Source organism: Vulpes vulpes, chromosome 12, assembly GCF_048418805.1.
Source record: "Vulpes vulpes isolate BD-2025 chromosome 12, VulVul3, whole genome shotgun sequence".
Lineage (NCBI taxonomy): Eukaryota > Metazoa > Chordata > Mammalia > Carnivora > Canidae > Vulpes > Vulpes vulpes.
In genome coordinates this window covers 104578287-104596620 of record NC_132791.1, presented here as the reverse complement: position 1 = coordinate 104596620, position 18334 = coordinate 104578287, and the positions used below count along the sequence as shown (strand labels likewise).

The 18334-nt window shown below is 55.2% G+C and overlaps 1 protein-coding gene across 8 annotated transcripts in view; it reads left to right on the top strand.

The window, feature by feature from the left end:
* NTM (neurotrimin) overlaps positions 1-18334 on the top strand; it is a 930011-nt gene that overhangs the window by 280448 nt on the left and 631229 nt on the right. The window lies entirely within an intron of this gene.

Genomic DNA, 18334 nt, shown 5'->3' with positions numbered 1-18334 from the left:
GAAGAAGGGGAAGCTGACAGGTGTGCAGCTGGCGGGGCCAAGCAGGCCTCTCCCGGGCGGCACCTGGCCGGGGATCGCACCTGCAACCGCCGACCGCAGGTGGTGTGGGGATTTCTGGACCGAAAGGAGATTCATGGGATGGGCGAGGACATCCGGGTCCTCCGGTCCTTTGAGAATCGTTGGCTTAATTTTAAGGCGTGTCTGATCGCTGTGGACGTATTTTTCCACACTTGCCGGGTGGTCGGGGAGCCTGAACCCCGACTCGCTTCCTCCTTTGCATGAGGCCGACTGGTTTTCTAAACCCAGGGGCTAATTTATCATCATAATCCCCTTCCTTCTTCTTGGTCGTTCGTGCAAGGAAGGCATTTTGAAGTCCAACAGTCCATCTGGGTTTTCTCCTGTTCCGAGGTTCCCCGGGTCCCCCCGCTAAGACGAAAGCAGAGGTGCTTTTATTTTTCCTATAACTTGCAAAAGATCCACCGAGATCATTGATGGCTCTGCCCACACGGATGTGCTGTTCTCTTTGAGAGAGAGGCCAGAGCCCTCAGAGGAGAAGAGCTCAGCCGCAAAAGAGGCGAGTCTGTACACGGGCGGGAGTTGGAGAAAGAGGCACGAAATACCGAGATTCGCTATTGAAGGTGTTTGATTCTGTTTCTGAGATTTGGGTTACGGCGCTGTTCTTTAAATTCTCTTTCCGTCGGTTTGAACAACGAGGAGAAAGGCTCAGAACACGACCTCCTCCTCCTCTGACGCGGGACAAGTGCCCCTGGGCTGGGAAAATCTCAGAACCTCCCTCTCATCTCTCTGCACGGTGTCGTGCCCCAAGCTTGTGGCCTTTTATCATATTTCCGGTGAATGCACGGTGACCCGCCTCCCACTCTCCCCGTGTCAGACAGGCCGGGAATGCCGCGCGGTGTCCGTCCTGCGTGGCGGGGGCGGCTGGGCTGCTGTCCCTCTGACACCCCCAGCCTGCTTTGAGAATGAAGACGTCCTGCCACCAAGAAGCAGCCCTCGAATTTTGCCCAATGGGACAAGGAGAAGGTGGGGTTCTTAGCCACGGGGCCCCTTTATTACACACTGCAGGCCTCTCTTTGCTGCCTTGGGATCGAGACTGATCGAGTCGGTGACTTCGTTGGAAAATTCATCGTGTCTCAGAATTCATCCACAGAATAAGGGCTGCTGTAGACTTGTAGACTTTCTTCTTTTGGTTTTCTGCCTTTTTTTTTTTTTTTTTTTTTTGCAGACAGCAGAGGTGGATGGGCAGGGGGGCGGGCATCTGTCTCTCCCAGGCTTGTCTGTTGGACACCGCCGCGTGCCTGTCAGCTCCGAGGCCGGGGGCATTGCCAGGCCCGCGTTATTGTAAGATGAAATCAGTGCTTTGGAGTTTCCTCTGAATCAGGGGATAACAGGGTATGCATGTGTTGATTGCACAGGAAAAATTTGCACGGAGCGCATGAGGGAGTGCATGGGTGTGTTGGACTGGTTTTCGTGTGCTGCGATCCTTAAGCTGTGATAATAGAATTCTATTTGCACCCACTGTATAAGCAACACGTTCCCCGGCATCGCCGTGCCCCCGTGGAACAGGAGGACAAATGGGCAGCGCTCGCACGCACGTATATTCCCAAACACACCACCCCTTGCAAGGACTCGTGCACACAAGTGCATATTTTTAGATGCAAACGCGCAAAGCTGTGATTCTTGCTGTTGAAAGGTGACAAGGACCCGAGGCCTTTCTCAGACTCAGGCCGGCTCGCTCACTGTTGTTTCCCAAGAGAGGTACACGTGTGTTCTGTTTCATTCCCCCGTCATGTACCAGTCGCCTTGCCCAGTCGTCCTATGTCACTTCACAGCTTGGAGGCGGAAAGCTGCAGGTTCCTCATTTGCTTTGGGATCCTTCAGCCTGGGGGCTTCCCCGGCTGCCGCGCCCCTGCTCAGCGTGGTTCCTCGTGCGGGGTCCGGCGCGGGGCGCCCCTCCTCCAGTGCTGGTCTCCGCTCCAGGTTCTGTGGTCGGCCTGGACGCCTCTGTCCGCGCCGGTTCTGGGCTGGACCGAGGGCCCCGCCATCCGATGGGATTTGTGCGTCCTGGGCACCAGGACCTCTGGCTTCCTGCAGCTGTAGGGAGCTGAGGTGCTCCAGATGGAAACAAAGGGCATGCAGGGTTCCCCAAGCCCAGCCCCCTGCCCGCCGCCCCCCGCAAAGCCTGCTTTGGGGACACCTGAGACCCCTGCTCTTCAGGCTAGGAACATTCTGCTCATGTCTTTAGGACCAACCTTTACAGAGTCTCACACTCCAGGCTAACCAATCTCACACCCACACACACACACACACACACACACACACACATTCACACATATTTTGTTTTCAAAACCGTCTTATCATGTTGGTTTTATAATCCTCTTCTTACCAGCAAGGAAATTAAGGCTGAACGGAATGAGACAATTGGCCGAAGGCTGCTTGACCTTGAAGCCTGCATCCGAACTCGTCCCTCTCCTACCCTGGTATTGCCACTCTTAGCTCTTAGCCGCGTGCCTACTGCCCCCACCCCTGTGCTGCGACCGAGGAGCAGAGGGTCACGGGAGGGACGTCGGCTTCTTTCTCCTGTTTCCATCCTCCAAACTCTTGGCCTCGCGGGCGGCCTCTGGAAGCGGCCGAGGTGGAGCCAGCACAGCAGGTGGACAAGAGCTGGACGCAGGCCCACGGGGGCTTGGGTGTGCGGCCCGCGCTGCCGCGGCTTTGCTGGGGGCCCTCAGGCAGGTTATTTAGTTCTCCGAGCCTCTGACGTCATGACAAAGGCACACGAAGTATGTAATACTGTCTCATGAGCTTAATAGGAGACAGAGCCAGGGAATCCTACCCACGAAGGCACTTACTGGTGTTGCCCGATGGCCCCTTTCCCTGCGCTTCGCAAACCTCCAGGTCGACTTTGTGATTTTTCTGCTGAGGCCTAGCACCTTTGCCAAAAGCAAGGGATAGTTCCTGGCAGCTTCCTGAGCCTTCCGTGCCTTCTAGTACCAGGTCTGGGGAGGGCCGAGGAGCCCGCCCATCGCTCAGAAACACGTGGGGGGGTGCCCAGGAAATGAAACACCCCCGTCCCCAGCGGCCTGCCCGTGGCTGCCCAGCCCCCGATGGACACGCAGGCCGCACCTTTCCATTCCCAGGTCTCCTCTTTCCCTCTGTTCATTTGATCATGTTACCAGAACAACAAAAACCAAGTAGATTTGAGATGTAATTCATTATCCCCAAAGGCCGAAGGTTATCACGTGCAGCCAGCGAGCCGGTGATTAGTGCGGTCTTACATCAGCCTTTTGGATTTCAACATTTTCTCTTTCCAGCAACATAGGAAAGCTCCTCTTTTACGTTGGGCACCGTCCTTTAACGGCGAGTCCTTGGAGCTTGTGTGGCTCCCGTGGAGCTCCTGACGCCTCGTGCCTCTACTGGGCACCGGGGACGGCACCCACGCCACGGCTGCGCTCGGACTGCGTATGGGTGCACGCCCTCCCCCCCCCCCCCCCCGCCCGCCCCCAGTCGGGATAGATGCTCTCTAAATGCTTCCTGTGTTTGGCTGTGGTGCTCACAGGTTCCCTCCTGTCCCTCAGGGAAATTAAGAAAGGATCTCCTCTTACGACTGACAGCTGCTTTCTCTCACCCCATCCTCTCCATACCCCATCTCTGGCGTGAGTTATCTTAATCCTGACATTTGTCCAACCATTCCTGGCAAAAACCATTTTTTTTTGTGCCGCAGGGTGAAAAATATTTGGGGTACACGGTGATCACACTGATGTGCAAAGCCCCGTGTAGATCCCACGGCAAGCGAAGGATAAAGGGCTTTATCTGAGCTACGCGGGTGCAGTTATGGGGTGGATTTGCGCCCCTTCCAAAATCCGCACGTTCCAGCCCTTGCCCCCATACCTCAGAATGTGACCGTATTTGCAGATGGAGCCTTGGAAGAGGTGATTAGGGGAAAATAAGCTCATAGGTTTTGGGCCCTCTGCTGGCGTCCTCAGAAGAGGAGATTAGGACCCAGGCGCACACAGGGAAGACCATGTGAGGACACAGGAGAACAGGCTATCTGTGAGCCCAAGAGAGCGGCTTCAGACGCCCTGATCTTTGACTTCTAGCCTCCAGAACTAAGAGAAAATAAATTTCTGTTGTTTAAACCCCCCTTTGTGAGGGGAGTCCACGCACACTGCTGGAGTCACCACACGAGTTCATCTAGACCAAGGCGAATGATGGCCGTGTTGTCCGCGCACATGCAGAGGCCCCGACGGGCCACAGACAGAAGGCAGGCGCCCAGGTCAGAGCCTGCGCTGCCGTAGTCTGCTTGACCTTCGGCACGTTCCCCTTTGGGTCCTCGGTTCCCTTTCCTGTGCAATGGGTTTGACGCATCTCTCGGTCCTGCCGTGAGGATGGCTTGAGAGAAGGCATAACAAACACGGGCGGGACCTTAGTGCTCGGTGTCTGGTTCTCTGACCCTTACTACTTCTCTGGACAGAGACGGGGATAAATGCAGTTCTCCGTGCCTGTGGTCATGTCTTGTGCAAAACACTCACCTGGGGCACTTCCTTCACTCTAGCCTTCCTTCTCCTGGTCATTGAAGACAAGCCTGTTCTCAGGACTCTCTGCTGGGATCCTTGAAGTCACCCACCCGTAGGTCTAGGTCTGGGCGAAGGCCTGTACTTTCTGCTCTTCACCCCTCCTGATCTTCCTCCGCGCTCAGCCTTCTGGGCTTAGGGACGAGGACTGCCTTGGATGCCCACTCGTGAGACGTCCAGACCCCCTCAACTCCTATAGCAGGTGTTCCTCAGTTTACCTAAAACTCACAGCTACAAACAAGTGAGGCCAACCTCGAAGGATTCCCTTACCATGCTTTACTTTGTGAGAGATGAGATTAGTGACTATGAGCATACAATGCACCACAGACACACACAATATCGAAGGGACCGGGGTATCAACTATCCTGCCGACGTCCTGCTCTATTTGGACGTGGCGCTTTGCCTACACCGTGCCCCTCCCAGAATGGTGGGTCTGGGCCTCCAGGCAGAGGAAGCCCTACCTGACACTCCCATTGTGCAAGCACCAAGGACCTGGTCCTCTTCGTTTCAGGTCAACAAAAAGAGAATCAGTCAAGGGACAGGACGCCCAGAGCTACACTCCGTGATGGACACCCCAGAATTCCAACTGAGTAATTTGCCGCATGGGGAAGACATGCCTTATCCAGAGATTGTTGCTATCAACATTTCTGGAAGCTGAGTTGTTGACAAGTTTCTTGGTGGGGAAAGAGCTAAAGTAGAGGCTCCCAGGTATTTTCTGCCCCAACACACCGAGAAATATAGCTGCCCGCCCCCACGGGTGGTCACACCAGCGGCCACTAGAATTTTCCATTAGGGGCTCACCAGAGGGTCTCAGTGAGGATGGAGGGCTTTGATCGGTGCCTCACATCACGCCACTGCCTTGGCCCTTGTGACCACAGTGCTAGGAGTTCAGTGGGCCTTGAGGGATGGCTTATTCCATCTTGCATTCCCCCCTCTTTGTCTTGCTTAAAATTAATCTAAGAGCGTCATCTCTTTGCCTTTAAAGAGGAGGACCTGGATCTTCGATCAAACCTGTGGGGCTCCGGAGTTTCTGGACTCAGCTGGTCTACAGTTGAGTGACTTCCTGGGCTTTCCTCGTTCCAGCTGCTTGGGCTTTGCACTGGTCTTTGGTCCTTCTGCCCGGATCGCGCTCGGCTGCTCTCCTCTGCCTGGGTGACCCCAGGTATCCATTATAACTGAATCCAAGACCCTTCCTTGGGAAAACCTCCCTGGTCCCCAAGCTGGGTCACAGCCACAGGATCAACCCCTTTCCCTCATGCATTTGTTTTGATTTACACTTAGGTATTCATTGGAGGTTCGATGCCAGCGATGACGGCAGGTGCTCCCCACGTTCTGCCCAGCACCTGGAATAATGTGGGTGTTAATTCTGCTCATGGAGTGACTTGGGGAAGGGTCCCTGCCCCATAGCTGTGCATCTAACCTACCAGGGTTAGGTCAGCAGTGAAACATCTCTGGGCAGCCCTTTCCAGGAAGGACACAGCTCAGTTCCTCTCTGTGCTTGACCGACGTTGAAAGAGCTCATTGTAGACCTCAGGAAGTTGAGTGGTTCCCAGCTCTGACCTCTTCCCAGACCTACTAGGGGAGCTTTTAGAAACACTAGTGCCCTTGCCCCTTGCGTAAAGGCTCCCACTCGAATGCTCTGGTGGGTCTGATCCTCCTCAGGTGTTTCCATGTGCAGCCAGGCTCGGGAGCCCCTGCTTGGAAACATTTGTTTCTCCCACTGCGTGAGCTTTGATTAGCTCAACTCCAGATGCACCTTGCTTTCAAGTTCTTGTCATTGCACACTGTGCAAACCACTCTGGTGCTTCACGGAGCATGATCCTCGTAATATCTAAAGGTAGCTGTTGGCAATCCTATTTTGTGGACGAGAAAGCACAGTCCAGAGAGATCAAGGATCTTAAGTAAGGACACACAGCTCCCGCTTGAAGAGGCAGGATTTGAACTCATGTCTCCCTAATGCCGGAGGCCACCTATAGATACTACATCATCTCACTTCCTATTCTCGTATCTCCTAGGGCATTTACTCTCGGGGATGCCTGGCCTCACTCGGGATTCCCAGGTGGCGCAGCAACTTGAGAGTCAAAGAAAGGGCGCTGTGTGGCCACCGCTCTGAGCTCTGCGGGCCCTTTCTTGTTGAAACAGGAGTAAGGTGGAAGGTATAATGAGGCAGAAGTGAAGACTTAAGACAACAAATTTTCCCCTTCTAGTCCCCAATTTTGGACAAACATGGAGCCCCGAAATGAGTGAGGGAATTAAATTAACGAACACAATTTCTCCCTGTCATTGAACTCTGACTAATGAGTCTATTTCTGGGTAATAAGAAGGAGCAGGAAGTGACAAGGCAGTGTAATGAATTAGTGGCCCAGAACCTCGTTAGTCAGAATAATCTTTCCACGAAAGATAAATGATGCAAACATTAATTATAAAGCCAGGGTGGAATGCATCCCATTATTTGGCTTCCTAAGAAATCTATCCCAGTTATTATGAGGCATTTCAAACAACAATAATAATAATAAAGTCAAGACTCAGTGAGGGCTCTAACCCCCGGGAGACTCTCTGGCAGTGGGAGCAACAGGAACCGGCTTTGTTTTCACAAGGGGCCATTCCTGATTCTCCTGGAAGCCAGCCGTGTGCCCGGGGTGTTGTTCCAGAACTGATTCCCCGGGCCCGGTATCAGCAACCTGCAGCCCGGCTGGGTCTCCAGCTTGGTTACTCGAAGCGGTCCATCCCAAGTCATTGCCAGGAGGACCGTTCAACAGGACCGTTCTCCTCCATCAGGAGACCACAGGGCCCTGCTTTCCACCAGGGGCTCCAGCACCCCAAAAGGAGGGTCAGAGGTCACAACCAGGGAGGAGATGGAGGGTTAGGAATGTGGCTCCGGAACCAGCTGGGTTTAAATCTTGGCTCCGCACATTTGAAATGCTTAGCTTGTGGCTTCGTGGGAGGACCGGGCATAGTGGGGGTATCTGGGTGGGAGGATGGTTTGTGGGAGTGAGTACGGCGACGCATGGAAGACGCTCGGGGCCTACCAAGGGCTCGGGGATGGCATGGACCAGTGCCCGGCTGCAGCGCTGCCAGGCCATTGGGCCTCAGTGACAGTTCCCGGGGGAAGGCGAGGAAGGAGCCTGGAGGCTCGGAGAGCCCAGCAGGGACGTGGGGAGGGGGCGGAGGACCTTGCTGGAACTAAAGCGGAGAAGGCTGAATCAGTGATAAACGTGGCTGCGGAGGCCACGACTCGGGAGAGTAAATAAACCGGAATTAAAAACTAAAAAAAAGTCCTCGGCAGCATCCTGGTGATAAACTCGTCCGTGACTTCACGGCTTAGCGGTTCCTCGACTTCTAAAGACCACAGCTCTCCCGCGGCCACGCAGGGTCGGGGTCATTTGCTGCAGGGGGAGGCGCTGGAGCCAGAGAGGCCGAAACGCAGCCTCCTTCCAGGTGGCAGCTGATTGAAGTGGAGGCTGCCGGCTGCTTTTGTTTTTAAGGCTTTCTTGTTATCCGAATGGCAACTCTTGGTAATGAAAGAGGAGAGGGGGGGGAAAAAAAGCACACACACACAATTAATTGGGAGTGAATTTTAATTGTCTCTGACTTCTCTTTTGTAGGCGATTAAAACGAGTTCCCTATTAAGCAATCATTCCAAGATCACAGGAGGCACCCCAAAAGTGCTCCTCTCTCCAGCCCCGTCACAGCCTCTTTCCTTTGAGCCAAAACGAGGCCTTTAGGTTTCCATCAAAATGAACCAAATGTGGAAAAAAAATAGGGGAAGAAAAATAACCTGGCTGCCTTTTTTTTTTTTTTTTTCCTGCTGAGGGACAAATGCCTGTACTAGTTACTCTGTGATATTGGTTTCGTTCATATTTTGGGAGTGCTGTAGGAAGGCTGCTTGGGGACAGGGCCGAGCTGGGTTTGGGGCCCTTTGTTAATTTTTTTTTTTTTATTTATTTATGATAGTCACACAGAGAGAGAGAGAGAGAGGCAGAGACACAGGCAGAGGGAGAAGCAGGCTCCATGCACCGGGAGCCCGACGTGGGATTCGATCCCGGATCTCCAGGATCGCGCCCTGGGCCAAAGGCAGGCGCTAAACCGCTGCGCCACCCAGGGATCCCGGTTTGGGGCCCTTTGTGTCAGCTCACCCACTGACCACCTGGAACCAAAGCTCCACACGGGGATGCACGCGGTCCGCGGAAACAGCACCTGGCCAGGGGGACCAGGGGAGGGGACTTGAGAGGGGACCACCAGCCACGGCGGCCTCTGGCCAACCCCACTTGCCTCTTGTTTCTCCAAGAGGTCAGGGAGCTGACTTTCTTTTTCTTTTTTCTTTTCTTTTTTAAGATTTTATTTATTTATTTATTTATTACACACACACACACACACACACACACACACACAGAGAGAGAGAGAGAGAGATTGAGAGAGAGAGACAGGCAGAGGGAGAAGCAGGCTCCATGCAGGGAGCCCGATGCAAGACTCGAACCCAGGACCCCGGGGTCACGCCCTGAGCTAAAGGCAGACGCTCAACAGTTGAGCCACCCAAGGATCCTTCTTTTTCAAAATTCTTAAAGCTTTACTGAGGTAGAATTAACAAATAAAAATTATATATGTATTTAAGGTGCACAATGTGGCAATTTGAATACACTGTGAAATAATCCCCAGAATCAAGCCAATTAACATACCCATCACCTCCCCTAGCTACCATTTTCTTTCTTTGTGTGTGGTGAGAACATCTAAAATCCAGCCTCTGGGCAAATGGCAAGTATACAACACGACATCACTGGCGATACTCACCTCGCTGTACACGTGCCTCCAGAACTCATCTTGTGTAACTGGAACCCTGTACCCTTGACCAGCGGCTCCCATCCATCACCCTCCCCCCCACTTTCTCCTTCTAAGAGTTTGAACTATTTTAGATTCCGCTTACAAGGGATCATGCAGTGTTTGTCCTTCCATGCCTGGCTTTTTTCACTTAGCATAACATTCATAGCAGCTCTGTGCACAAGAGCCAAGACGTAGAAACAACCTAAGTGTCCACGGACGGATGAGTGGATAACTAGACGTGGAGTGTAGACAAGCAACGGGATTCTAGCCTCAACAGAGAAGGGAATCCTGCCGTGTGGATCGACCTGGATGCACCTGCGGGGACAGGGGGGTTTCGCTGTCTGACCCAGGGCTGCCTGGGGCCACGGCCCGCGTTCCCTACTTGGCCATTGCTTTGCCCGGGGATGTTGGGTCCCTGAGTCACTGGGGATGTAACTGTCGGTGAATGAGACTGAGCCACTCAGTGTGAGGACTGGGAGGGGGACAGGCGTCCTGTGGAGACAGTGGGTCCCCTCAGTCCCTCCCTGAGCGTGTGGGGTGTGGACCAGCCAGGTCCTAGAAGCCAAGGGCCCGGAGGCCTCGTGCATGCACGCCAGCCCGTGCTTAGCTCCTTCCCTCCCAGCTCTCCCTATTAGGTGCACCTCCAGCCCTCACCTCCTCTTGAGGGTCCCTCCCTTCCACCTCTTGCTCCCTCCCCTCATCACCTTCTTCTCACCCTTTCTCTTCCCCCTGCTTGCTCTCTACATAAAAGCCCCAGGAATTCCTCCACAGAGGGCTTGGCTCCAGAATATGCTAGGTGGCTCTTGGCGTCTTGCCTTTCCAGGTATGCTCTGCACTCAGGAACTTTATGGCTGTCAAGGAGCCATCCGTGTCCCCCTCGGGCTGAGCCATAATCAGCCTGGAAGGCCAGTTCCACCTCCTCTGCTCCCGGGGGCTCCATCTAGTTCCCCTTCTCACCCCCACCCCCTGTCCATCGCTGCACAATTTATTTATGGAGGGCCAGCAGCACCTGTCTCCTTCCATCTAAATTACCTGCATATTCAAGGGGATTAATTCATGGCTCCTGCTTGCACTTGCCTTATTAGTTCTGGGCTTTGCAGAGAACTGTGGCTGAATCAATGCTAACTCTGGATCCGGTGGAGCCTTGGGATGAGACCCAGCGGGACCCTCCCCCTCCCCCCGGCCCCTCGCTGGGCCAGGGGTACCTGTGACTTAGAGCTGGCCTGTGGCTCCGGGCCCTGTGAAGACCAACCCTGACTCAGAGGGGTAAGAAGTTAAGCTGCCAAGCTGCAGGTCACCGGGCCGCCAACGTGGCAATCACCAATAGCTGCTCAAATGCACAACAAACACTGGCGGAGAGGTGCAAGGCCCCTGAGCTGGCTCCGGAATGGGGCCCGGGAGCCTGGTGGAGGCAATGCTGTTTTTGGTTTGGGAGCTGAGGTCCCTTTGAAGGTTGAGGCCAAGTCTGGGGTGTCCAGAATCCGGTGCCCTTTGTTGCCGCAGCGGCGGGGCAGGAACAGAGGCCCCCCTGCCCTGGGCCTCCTGGGAGCACCATGTGGCCAGGCTGCTCCCGCCGCACCTCCACCTGCAGCACACAGCGAATGCAGCACCCGGTGCTCCACTCAGGGCACCCCAATCCCTCTCCCTCGTTCTAAACAAACTGTCAGTGTGGACCAGGCTTCTGACACCATGCGGCCTGGGTGACAGGCCCCTGGGCAGGGGCTGGAGCACGTCTGAGTGTTGCTGGCACCGGAGCCCCAGCTCCTCCCTCACCACCCGCAGCCCTGCAGGCACGTATCCGTGCCCTCCCCTGGGGAGCCCTTAGAACAGCACGGGGAGGGGTTCCCCGTGCCTGCGGGAGCCAGGCAGGGGGTGTACGTGAGCGAAGCCTGCCTGGGTGAGGCTTGTGGCGGGAGGCGGGACGCAGGTGTAGAGAAGTGGGAGGCTGGTGGAGGGAAGAGGGTGGTGGGAGACAGTGGTGGGAGGCGGGTGCAGGTGTAGGGAAGTGGGAGGCGGGTGGAGGGAAGAGGGTGACAGGAGGCAGTGGCGGGTGGTAGGAGGCAGGTGGCGGGTGTAGGGAAGCAGGAGGCAGGTGGCGGATGGAGGGAAGAGGGTGGTGGGAGGCAGTGGCGGGAGGCGGGTGCAGGTGTAGGGAAGCGGGAGGCGGGAGGTGGGTGGCGGGTGGCAGGTGGCGGCTGACTAGAGCATACACACCACGTGGCAAGTCCTTTGGAACCAACTGTAAACCCCGAGACTCCTGGATGGGACACGCCACGTGCCCGATTGGGGCTGAGCACCTGGGCTCCGAGGCAGCCGTGTGGCCGCCCTGGGCCCCCAGCTGCCTCTGCGCCCCGTCGAGCGCCACCAAGGCCTGTCGCTGTTGGGTCTGGGTTGCTGGGGTCTCTGCTCCTTGCCGTCTGACCCACCCCTTGCCCCCCAAGGCCTGTCCCTGTTCCTGGGGCTCCGCGAAGGCTGCGTCAGAGGGCCCTGCTCACCACCCGAACTCGGGGAGTGACATGCGCTGGTGTAGGTTCCAGTTCTGCTGGGCCATCGGGCGGACTTACTACAGATTGATGGGCGTGCGGTCCCCCCACCTGGCTCCGCCGCATCTGCCAGGCCCCCCGGAGGGAAGGCCCTGGGGTCAACTCTTCCCTTAGGATGGTCACCATGCTTTGGGGGAAGAAGCTGCTGTGCTATTTGTTGGGAGCCTAAAATCACATAAAAATACATGTAGACAGCGAGAGGGCTGGGGAGGGCCTGAGGGTATGTGCGCTGATATTTTTGGTGGTGAACTGTGAGGACGGCGATGAGACGAGAAGGTGACTGCACCATCCTGCCAGCGGCCTGCTGGGGACCGAGGTCGCTCAGGGCTGGCGAGGCTCCCAGCTGAGCCGGTGCAGCTTGTAGGTGACCCGCAGGATCTCTCCTGGCCTGTTAGGACTCCTGCCAGGGGCCAGGGAGGGCTGTGGCCTGCAGCAGCCCTGAGAGAAGCATGTGGGTCTCTGGAACAGATGCAGCTGGGGCGCTCGTGCTACGCTCCAGACCTGCATTTTGCAGGAGCTGCAAAACTGGCTTCTCTTCTGTGTATGTATGGGTGTGTATGAGTGTGTATGTGCATTTATGCGTGTGTATGTGTGTTTATGTGTGTATATGTGCATCTGTGTATATGCATGTATGCATGTGTATGTGCATAAATGTGTGCATATGCATGTATGTGTATGTGTATGTGTGCGCATGTGCATGTGTGTATGTGTGTATATGTGCATGTGTGCATGTGTGTATGTGTATGTGTGTATTGTGCGTGTGCATGTGTATAAATGTGTGTATATGCATGTGCACGTGTATGTATGTGTGTATGTATGCATGTGCATGCGTGTGTATATGTATATGTGCATGTGTGCGCATGCGTGTTCATGCATGTGCATACATGTGTATGTGTGTGTGCACGTGTGTATGTCTGAACATACATGCTCTTCCTTCCTATCCTCTTATTATCCTAGTCACCATCCTGGGGACAAAAACCTCCATTTAAATGCAGGATCCAGATATTGACATGGTACCCTTTGGGGGTGCCCACTTGTCACCCCAATTCTCTCCTCCATGGAGACCTTTCCAGAATGTTCTCCCATCCTTCCCCCGGAGCAGTGCTGGAGCCATGATGCTGGAGGGGCCCGCGCTGCAGGAGCCCCCAACCCTTGCCCAACCCTCCCATGCACAGCGTCCCAGCCCTGCGCCCTGCCTGTGCTCTCGCCCAGGGGGCTGGAGAACAGAGGCCTTAGGTTTGCAAACTGCCTTTTAAAACAAAAATGCCAGAACAGGGAAGGAGGGATTTCACATCTGCGGCAAAGGAAAAAAGTTGCCTGTTACTCCCCGCCCCCTCCCGCCTCCCCTGTCTCCGAAGGGCTGGTGTCAGACTGATGGGTGGAGAGGCAAGCCAAGAGGAAGGGGGCGGGGGAACGGCGACTGGGGGAGATAATTGACTTCAGGAAAGCTACGTCTGAGATGTAGGAAGAAAACAAGTGAAAATATGTTATTTTACAACCTTGATACTCCTGACCTTATTGAAAATAAATATACAGAGGCTGTATGGGTGATCACGTAGCGCGGAAAGGGGTCCCCAGCACGGGGCACTGGTGCCCTCGCGCGGCCAGGAGGACACGGCACAGCCCATTTCCTGCCTCCCAGACACTCCAGTTTGGGCCCTGCCTGAATTAAACCCCGAAGGTGCAAAATGCATGGAGCCCTGGAGAGGAGAGCCGTCCCTAGAAGCCTCCCTCCTCTACGGGATGCGCTGTCGCCTGTGCCCCGGCTGCCTGGCCCTCCAGAGGGGAAGGGGCACAGAGCCTATAGGAGGAACACTCTCCCGTGAGCTCAGGGATTTAGTCCTTGTGACCCATCAGCCCCGTATCCTTTGTGGGCCTCAGTTTCAGCCCCTGGCAAAGCGATGAGCTTTGAACAGGATGATGCTTCTGGTTTCTTCCAGCAGGGATGTTCCGTCCGTCAGGCTTCGGGAGGAACGCTGGAGTCCCAGAGCCCCGGCAGGCGTGCCATTCGCTGGGGAGGTCTCTGCAGGGGCTGGGTCTCTCATTTACACGCATTCAGCACCGCCCTTACCTCCTTCCCGCCCTTCTCCGGCTCCGATGAAGCTGCTGTCAGTGTCGCAGGACCCAGGGTCTCGCTCCTATTCGCCATCAGGCGCCCCTGGCCGCTGTTCTTACGGAGCCCGGCTTCCCTGTCTGGTTACTGTCCCCCATAGGATGACAGAGAAGATGGTCCCTGGGGGCTGCAGGTTACGGGGCACCTAAACTCACTCCAGCTCCAAAAGGTGCACCCACGGGAGGCTCGTGTTACGGGAGCTCCCAATCAGGGATCCAGAAAAAAGCAGGGCTCCCAGTTAGTGGTATTTGGTCTTAGATTTTCCCTTGCAACTGAATCTTAACATAGGTCACTCACTTACAGCTAGAAAGTAAAACTCTCCAGCATGTAAAGGGGCGGGTGGGGGGGCGACCATTTTCTGCATTACTCTGCTGCATTAAGAGGTTTTTTTTTTCTTCAAAATTTTTATTTATTTATGATAGTCACAGAGAGAGAGAGAAAGAGAGAGAGAGAGGCAGAGACATAAGCAGAGGGAGAAGCAGGCTCCATGCACCGGGAGCCCGACGTGGGATTCGATCCCGGGTCTCCAGGATCACACCCTGGGCCAAAGGCAGGCGCCAAACCACTGCACCACCCAGGGATGCCCTTTTTCTTCAAATTTTTAACCCATATGAGCAGACTTCAATTTTCACCCATCGACCTCCTGCTCCTAGATGGACCTCCAGATACCCCGGTGCCCTACACACTTCAGTTCTTGTCTAAGGCTAACAGACTCATTTATCTTTTCTGTTTAAACCCTTGGGATATTTCTGTTTGGCAAGACGGCGCTTTCAGGAAGCTGCACTGTTTTATTAAGTGTATTAAACTGCGGAGCAGCTCGTCTGGTGGCCACAGTTTGTCGACGGGTTGTCTTGGCTCCATCCCAACACGTATCAAGGGTTGTTTTCCGAACGCACTTTAAAATTTTTATTACTGACTATGATTTGATTTCACTGATGTTATTATTAAAATTAATTTGTGTCTCACAAAGCCTAACCCGCGGAGCAGACCTTTGCCAAATGCATCATTATGACGTTTCTGGAAAGGTGGCCTTGTGAATAAATACTCAGTGTGTGTTGAGTGCCTACTAAGGGCCGTGTGGCTTTGGGACTTATCTCTCCTATTTCCCATTGCAGCCCCGGACGGAGGATTGTATCATGTCGCTTTAAGAGGTGAAAGCACAGAGGCCCGGGGGTGCTGAGTGGCTCCTTCTGAGTTCTCTCGGCTCCCAAATTCTGGAGGAGACAGGATTCACACCCAGCTCTGGCTTCGGAGCCTGTGCATGTCTCATAATAACGCTCCACCCCCAGTCATGCCTCTGCTCAAATTCCATTTGGGACCTTGGTTCAGTGGGCGGAACCAGCGGCCAGCACAGCGGCTGCGGTTTTAGGTGTCCTTCCGTAGGGAGGTGACTCAAAATTCAAAACCGAGTGTGCTAAGTCTGAGCACCCACCAAAAGGGAGCAGATCTGTCCTTAGAAGACAGGACATTGGGTAGCCCGGGTGGCTCAGTGGTTTAGCACCTGCCTTCAGCCCGGGGCGTGATCCTGAAGACCTGGGATCGAGTCCCGCATCGGGCTCCCGGCATGGAGCCTGCTTCTCCCTCTGCCTGTGTCTCTGCCTCTCTCTCTCTCTGTGTCTCTCATGAATAAATAAATAAATAAAAATCTTTAAAAAGAGAAGACAGGATGTGCTCCCACCTCAGCTGGGCGCACCTGCAGAGCAGCGATGTGCGGCCCAGATGTTGTCAGCAGGGATCTCTCACCACTTGGATATTCCGTGCAGGGGCGGGGGGCAGGGGGGCAAGCTCAGCGACAGGCATGGTGTCCATTGTCTTGAATCCTAGGAACTTGACGGGGCAGGTTCGTTACCGCCCCCTCCTAGGGCACCCTCACACTTAGCCCACTTTGAAAGGAGGACCTTGGCTTTCTCCTCTGGAGAATCTGAGTTTTGACAGGAGGACTCAAGGATCTACGTCAGCTTTAAAGTGGGTGAACCCCGAGGAAGAGGAACCGAAAGACGGGGGCTTTGTGGAGCATGCAAGTCCGTGAAGTGCCGTTTGGTGGGAAAGGAATGGGATGTTTTCTCTATGATCCCACAAAGCCAAGTCCGAGCAGTGCGCCTAAATTATTCGGGAACAATCAGTTCAGCATAAAACAGGTGTAAAAGCCTGAGATGCCCAAAGAGGTAAAAGGCTGCCTTGGTGATTGTCTGGCACTGGAGGCGTGTGTGTGTGTGTGTGTGTGTGTGTGTGTGTGTGTGAATACGTGTGCACACGCTCGTGCAGATGGGGAAAGGGGAAAAGAGAAGATGAAGGATTTCATCAGCAGACCGTTACAATTTCCGTATTTCCTGGACTTCCGTAACTGAACGTTTAAGGGGGCCTTCAGGCACCACCCCGTCGCTGCAGGTGCACTTGCTCCAGAAATGTGCCTGGTGCGCTCTTTCCCTCCTCATTTCAAATCTTCCAAACCGTAATGGGAAGACCCCGTCGCACAGCTCCCCTCCGCGTCTGCTGCGCCATGTCCCGGCACAAGGCGTTGACGTGAGCTCAGCGATGATGGAAGTGGGGGACTCTGACGCACAGATCGGGGTTACCGGCATCTGCATTCAGGCTTCCCCAGGGATGGAGAGGCGTATGTCCTTTCTCATGCTCTCCGCCAGCCGCTGACCCAGGCCACTGAGCCCTCCCGGCTGTCACGTGGCCTCACGGCGTCTCATCCACCGCAGAGCCTTAGCCTGACAGTTTTGAAGATGACGGACAGACTGGCCGTGCGGGCTCTTGTCAATGCCGCTCTCATCACCAGCCGACGGGGCCGTGTCTGGGACGTGATATCTAATGAGTGTTACCAGCAGGATGGAAGGACACCTGTGAACTGGAGGCCACAGCCCCGATTCCGGCCGGCCCGGCTAGCCTGACGAACGTCAGAGGTGGCAGGTGCCGGGGGACGGACGCCCGGGGTCGGAAGGCTGCCCGGCCATTGGCATGTGAGCAAGGCGCCTCACTCCTGATACCCTCGGCTCCGTCCTCTCGGAAGTGAGGGCTTGCGTGGCAGTAATAATTAAGCGGCGCACTGTAGGTACAAGTGCCTCGTAGACTAGGGCAGTGTGCTAGACCCATGCACTCTATTATGATCCTTTATTAACGTGCGGGTGAGGCAGCCAGGGGCAGGTAGCGCAGCGCCGTTGGCACGTCTGTAAGAGGCTGGAGAGGAACCTGGAAGCGGGTGGTCCAGGCGGGATTGTGGGTGTGCACTTGGATGTGGCTTCCGCGGTTCTTCTTGGGACCTCCCCTCAGCACATCCTTCCAAGGCCCTCGCACTAGTGATGGCCGAGCTTGCTGGGCGCCCACCTGGGGTCCAGGGCTTTGCCCGGAGGAGCGCACATTCGCCTACCAATCCCGAAAGGTGTGATCTCGCGGCTGAGATGCCGGGTTGCAGAGAGATCCCGTTATTCCAGGTCGCACAGGTTGGAAATGGCAGGATGGCAGGATGGAGGAGCCAATTTGCAGCACCTGCAGCGGCACTGCTGTGTGTGTGTGTGTGTGTGTGTGTGTGTGTGTGTGTGGCGACTGCATCCCCACCGCTCTTCCCATACAGCGTGGGTGGCACGGTGACTTAGGGCCAGGTGACACAGAGCTCGCCAGCAGGCCCTGCTCTAAAGCAAAGGGCTTTATCTGAATTTGGAAAGTATCAACTCTTTAAGCAGGACCACCGTTCCTCGTTGATATGCAGATGTATGCTAATGAGCTCTGGTTCCCCACGTCCCTTAATGACCTTCTGAGTTTCATTCTTTTGCTGACTTTGTGAGGGTGTGAGTCTGGAAAGTTCAGCAAGGAATTCAGGAGTTGTGCAGCCTCTGGGGCACCTGGAATGAGGTCCCCGTCCCCTCTCCCTCCTCTTGCCTGGGAGCCTGCGGGGCTCTGGGGGACAGAAACCTCAGAGGCTCTGCGTCCATCTTGTGCCAAGACTGAGGCTCTGGGCATCTTTCCACAGTTGACCCCGCAGGTGCTCACCGGTTGTCCTCGCGCTGGTTTCAACAGGACTTACCCTCCCGCAAGGTTGAGGGAATCTCCACACATTAAACTTGGGGATATGGGGCAATGCAGCCGGGCCCGACTGCCCACCTGACGTTGAAGGGGGCAGAGCAGCAGCCTTCAGGTTCAGGTTCGGTTCCCTAATGGTGCCGCCTCTTTGGGAACGCAGATGCCCAGTGGTCACCTCGATTTCCTGCTCCAGCTCAGCACGGAAGCCGGGAGGGCGCTGTGGGCCTGTGGACAAGGTGTCTGAG